Here is a 6,288-nt window from a genome sequence, read left to right as displayed (position 1 = left end):
CAGTAACTTTTTAATTTTCCTTGAGATTTCATGGATTCTTGGTTTTCTTGGACTTTTTAGAGATTCTACTCTTATCTAGTCACTCCTATATCATGAGCAGGTCTAGAGAAAGAAAAAAAAATTTGCCATTAGTATGTCAGAAGTCTCCACTCTTCCTGACCAGGAGCTTGGACCTTTCCCTGCTGCAATTCAGGGTCGCAGCTGAATGGGTTGGTTCTGCCCACATTTATTACTGAGAATTGTTAAGGAATCTCTACCATTCACTGAGGATGGAACCATGTTAGACAAGCAAGTTCTATGTGAGTGGTGCTCCTCTCCTCCCAGTACAACCCCTATCATGCTCTGGCAGTGACAAGGCAGATGGCCGTAGGGATCATCAACTCCCATGGTTTCCAGACCTTAAAGATACAACTGTAGAAATCCTTCTGGGGCTCAGATATATAGTGGGGAGGAAGAATTTTGCTTGATGCCAGAGGACCTAGCTGACTTGGTTCCTCATGTGGTCCCTCACTTGGCAGAAGAATTCACTCTGATAGAGCACTATGGCTTCAAGGGGATGAACGCTTAAAGAGTATAGTGTGTGAGATTCTGGTGAGGATCTTTGTATGACCTTGGGCAAGTTACTTTCCCTGTCTAAGCCCCAATGTCCTTATCTGTAAATTAAAAGCTCCTGTATCAGAGTGTTGTAATGAATCATTTTCTGGCATATGGTAAAAACTCAATACATGCTAGGCATTATTAATATGTGTACCTGCTGCCTTGTGTCTGAAAGGCAACAAAGAGAGAATCTCAGTTATTGGTGCCCAAGAGACCACTGCTTCTTAAGGGTCTAGAAAGTTTAGTCATGCTTCATATTATGACTTTTTTCACTGGAGACTTTGCCTCTATACACTGAGGCTGCAATATTCCCTAATAATTTTTTTTTTGCATTTACGTTTCTCTTTCTTTAAAGTTCAGACATATCCTAATTACAATGGCCCTAATAAAGCCTGTCTTGATACTAGTGTGTTTATGTCTGAACATAGGTTCTAGTTAAACATTATCTGTCTGCCTCTCTCCATTCTGCACAAATCAGAAAACCTCTCTGTTTTGGTCTGGACATCTTCTTTCATGCCAACGCTTGGAGGTCTTTAATGTAGTCAGGAAGACTCTCTTATTCCCAATTACTTCTCCTTCCATTGGTTTTGACTTAACACAAATAACTTGGTAGCAAACAATACAACACCATTCAACAGGCATTGCCTTTTTAATGCAGATGATGGAGTTATATAGGGCTATGAAAAGCCCTTTTGACTTACTGGTCATAAAAGATTGCTAAGATCATGGTATGGCAGTGAAAATTCTATACAGCAGAAGAATGGGGCTCTCAGAAACAAAATTCTGGTGCTGATTATGTATGAACAATTTTATTTAGTTGATACTGATGTAGTTAGGTAATGAGTATGAGCTTGAGGCCTCCTAAATATGAAGAAATTCTGGTAGTACGCAGTTCCTCTCTCCCCTACCTGTTATTTACTTTCCTTTTTACAGTAGGTTTTGTAAGTCATAAATATCTACTCTGTATGATATCAATTTATCAATTCTATGTGATAAAGTTCTTTTCTTGTGATGACCACATGAACTTGTTATTCCATTAAAAAGTTGTACAGTTTTATTAGAACTAAAGAGAGCTTTTGGGATGCTACCAAACTGGCAATAATTCTTGATCTTAATATAACAGGATTAAATTGAACTGAGTTGAATTTAATTGAATTGAATCAGAGGGCTAAACCTTCTAATTCAGTGTTCCAAACTTTTTTTTTGGAGGAATAGCAAGAGTGTTTGCCAAATGAAATAAATAGTACCTGTAGGTACAAACAGGTGAGAGACTCTCTTATTTTGTCTATCTTAAACAGCATATGATTTAGAGAGATCCTGTTTTAAAAAAAAAACTCAGGTTCAGTGGTGCAGATTAGTAATCCCAGCACTTGGAAGCCTAGGGCGGGAGTACTCCTGGGAGTTTGGGGCCAGCCTGAGCTACATAGTGAATTCAAGGCCGGCCTGAACTGCATAGCAGGATTCTGCCTCTAAATAAATAAATAGTATAAATAAATAATGAGTATATTATTCATTTCACCAAGAACATAATGAAATGTTTTCCTGAAATAGTATCAGACTTCAGAGATTCTGAAAATGTGATATGTTCTCTTATTCAAAGGAATAATGCCATTGCTTACTTTTGAATTTTAAAATACTCATTTTGTATTAACATACAGCTATAACTCAAACTATTTTCTGTAAATTTGCTGATCTCTACAGCACTATTTTTCATCAAGAGACAATATTTCCCCCACAGGGTATCTGGCAATGTCTGGAAACATTTTCAGTTGATACAACCAGGAGCATATTCTACTAGCATCTAGTGAATATAGGCTAAGGATGCTGTCAAAATCTTCATCAAAAGATGATTATTAGTCAGCTATCCTCTGGGTTTGGGGGAGGACAGAGCAAAAGTTGTCACTGTGAACTCTCAAATACTCAACATAATAAGGTTTCAAAGAAGTAGAATATTCAAATTCATGGGCCAAAAAAAAAAAAAAAAAAAAAAAAGAGTCAAATTGAGCTGCCATATGAGAAATCCAAAGTATAAATAAGAAGCAAAATAAAAGAGATATTAGGTAACATACTATAGAAATGATCCCTGAAAGTAGCTAAGATAATTGTACTACTAATATCTGTTGGTTTATTGAAAGGAACAGTTCATGTTTAATTTTTTTTCCTTCAGAATTTTTTTACTAATTTTGCATGCTTACATCTGGTAGTCTGAATAACTACTGTGAAGATAAGGATATGTAATATAATAATCATTGCTGATTTCCTAGCATCTTGTTTTGAAATTCTGCATTGTTTTTAATGTTTTTAAAATTTTTATTCTCTTTAAAATAAAAAAAGAGATATTAGGAAGTAGGGAGCACTTTTGCCAATGGGAAAGACTTGAAAAAAATGAACATGAAGCTTTTGCAAATGGGGAGAAGAGTGAGTAGAAACAGGGGGAGGGGAAGGGTACAAAAAATTAACATGTCATGTACATGTACCATTATGGTTTGTGTCTGGATGTTTCCCCAAAGCCTCATGCAGTCATACAGGGGGTGGGTTTTTTAGAGGTAGCTGAATCTGGAGTATGTGACATTGGGATTAAGGTTATGTGATCAGTTCACTGATTGGTTTGATACCACTCCAATCCCAGCAGCCTAGCTAGAGTATAAAAGGGGCAGAAAGATACTGCTAAGATCAGTTGCTGATTTCACTGTCTTCTGCCAGCCCTGAACTGCTCTCTTCTGCAAAGTGACCCTGCCCTGGAGCCGGGTGATTATGGTCTGAAACCTGTACCAAACTGTGAGCTAAATAAACCTTTCCTCCCTTAATTTTGAGCATCAGGTATTTTGTTTCAGCAATGAGAGAAAAGCAACAAAGACATGTGCAAACCCCACAATAAATGTAATCATTATGTCCTGCAAACATGTACTAATAAAAAATAAAAATACAAAAAAGTGTGCTCAGAATTAATTTAATATAAAATGGGTAAAGTTATAATGATTAATGTAAAGAATATCATTCTAATATGTATCTATAATAAAAGTAACCAAGAGCATGTAATATTTAAAAATCACTAAATAGTAATCACTTGATGAAGAAATTGTACCAAAGGTACTATCTATTAAAATATTTTGTTATTATCTGTTTCTTAGCTGGTCCGATTAAACATATCTCATCCCAGAATATTAAAAAGTAACCAGAACAGGTCAGAAACATAGTACCAAATATGCACTCCTTTCCTTCCTCACCTAATTCCTCTAATTGTTCTAGTACCGTTTCCACAGGGGTATAATCCATAGCCATATTCCTCCTTTCCTTCTCTATGTAGCCACTCTACTTCAGTTACAGGCAAGCTGCTTAGAAAAGGAAGTGGTGCTCTAGCTGACTGTGGAGATAAAGGTCCTGTCTCCAAAGGCAGAGCACACCTTGGGGGCATGAATTGTTCTAAAGTTCCAAACTATTAGTATCTGAATTTTTTTCTTTTTTGCTGACTTATAGTAATAGTAATTTCTCCTAGAATATTGCCTGTTTGAAAACAAAACCAGCAGAACATAAGCTGTTCAATCTTTAGAAAAACACGGTGAAGCACTGATGAGTGAAATTTCTTTAAAAAAAAAAAAATTCAACAAAACCAAGTTAGGGTCCTATTTGTGTGCATAGTTTGATAGAGATCCAGTAGGGTGTTGTAGCAATACCTTATGGTTCCAAAGTATGTCATCATGCTAGAGCCATTTTCTGCAACACCAGAAACCTAATTGTACAGCTGATACATGCTGCTGATACATGTATCCTTGACTGAAAGTGGAAACATTACAGTGAAATAAGATAACTTTGACTTAGAAGAGAACATGAAACAGCAAATACTTCCAATACCTAAACAAAGAGATACTAGGATTTCCTCTTGCCTGAGCAGCTTTCACTTAGTTATATGAATCATTTACACAACAAATGTGTTGTTTAAATCTGCTGCTGGTTTCAGATCACACCCATTTAATCTCTAAGTAGTGGCTTTTACCAACATGTCTGCCCACATAGAAGAAGTCCCAAGAAAATGCAAAAATCTTATAATCACCTGGAAAATGTCCAAAGGAATGATAACTGTGAGAAAGACAATAAATCCTTTCAAAAGAACTGAAATGTGTGTAAAGATACTTGTCAGAGATTCTGGCGGAGAAGCTGAGGTCAACATCAAATTTCAAATATTTAAACTATTTCCACGTTGAAGATAAGTGTGGTGTGAACCTTGGTGCTATTGATAAAACATGTCTCTTGATATCCTATTCCACAAACACATTTCCATCTCAATATGTACTAACCATTTTGACAATTGCGCAGTCACAGTTATAATTGGTGGAGAGCCATATACTCTTGGGTTTTTTGATCCTGAGGGGCAGGAGGATTATGACAGGTTAGGACCACTGAGAACTAGATGTAGTTCTAGTCTGTTTTTCAGTGGTGTCTCCATCCTCATTGGAAATGTGAAAGAAAAATGGTGCCTGAGATAACCTATAACTGTCTAAAGATTCCTTTCTTGCTTGTTGGGGCCCAAATTGATCTCAGAGGTGACCCCTCTACTAGTGAGAAACTTGCCAAGAACAAATGGAAATCTATCACTCCAGTGACTACTGAAAAGCTGGCCCGTGATCTGAAGACTGTCAAGTGTGTGCAGTGTTCTGCACTCACACAGAAAGGCCTGATATGTTTGATGAAGAAATATTGGCTGTCCTGGAGCCCCCAGAACCAAAGAAGAGCCTCAGGCGTATGCTCCTGTGAACATGTCTCCAGATACTATTCTGCACAGCTGGTGTCAGCATCATACTAAAAGCCATGTTTAAATCAAACTGAAGAGGGGGCTGGGCATTTAGCTCAGCAGCACAGCGCCTGCCTGGCAAGCGCGAGGTCGTGAGTTCAATTCCCGGTACCAGAAACCCCCCACCCCCAAAAAAATCAAACTGAAGATTAAAAATTAAAATGTGTTTCTACAGTAACGACAAACGCCCTGCACCTACCCACATGCACTCCTGTGAGACAAGGCCAATAGGTATGCCCCACATCTCTCCCAGTACCACTTAATTTTGAGTAATTGTGATCATCAGAAAAGTGATCAGTACTAGCTTTGGTCTGTTGTTTCAAAAAACTTTTTTTTGTTGTTTAAAAATATGGCATTCTTGTTATGGCTCTGTAACAGACTAGTATGAGTTGTTGAAGTTGCTCCTTGGTTCCACTTGAGAATAATCTAGGTTATCTTGGTATTTTTTCTTTTTTTGGTGGGGGGAATGTGAGGGTTTGTGTTTCAGTCTTCTTTTTTTAATTCACTGAGGAGTGAACAGCCCACAGAGGAGGAGGATGGATTGATTCCACAGTCTTCTTAGATTTAGTGTACAAAAACATGCTCCCCTCCTGGTACTCCTAGGAAGGAGTGTATTAAATTCCTCCTTTAAAACATACCCTTTTTTGATAGTTGCCTTTTTTTTCCTCTCTCCACCCTTGCGTATATCCAGTATTTGAAGAAACTCATGAAAGTGGGTGTGAGCTGTCTTGCCCCTCCTGTTTTCTAGAATGTACTCTGTAAGTGATTGCAACTTCCAAGGAAATTTGTTTGTCATTTGCTGATTTTTTCCGAGTTAATCGTAACTTCTTTCATTGATAAGTGAAGAAAACTATTGCACTTTTTGAAATACACCAAATTGACTGAGTTTATAATTAAAAAAA

General features: G+C 37.3%; 1 pseudogene; it reads left to right on the top strand.

Annotated features, from left to right (window-relative positions):
* Positions 1-3,557: 3,557 nt before the first annotated feature.
* LOC102008560 lies at positions 3,558-5,349 on the top strand (annotated as a pseudogene).
* Positions 5,350-6,288: the final 939 nt, after the last annotated feature.

This window comes from Chinchilla lanigera, unplaced genomic scaffold, assembly GCF_000276665.1.
Source record: "Chinchilla lanigera isolate Chin_1 unplaced genomic scaffold, ChiLan1.0 scaffold00029, whole genome shotgun sequence".
Taxonomy (NCBI): Eukaryota; Metazoa; Chordata; class Mammalia; order Rodentia; family Chinchillidae; genus Chinchilla; species Chinchilla lanigera.
The sequence above is the reverse complement of the archived record's forward strand: the minus strand, read 5'-3'. Positions and strand labels throughout refer to the sequence as shown.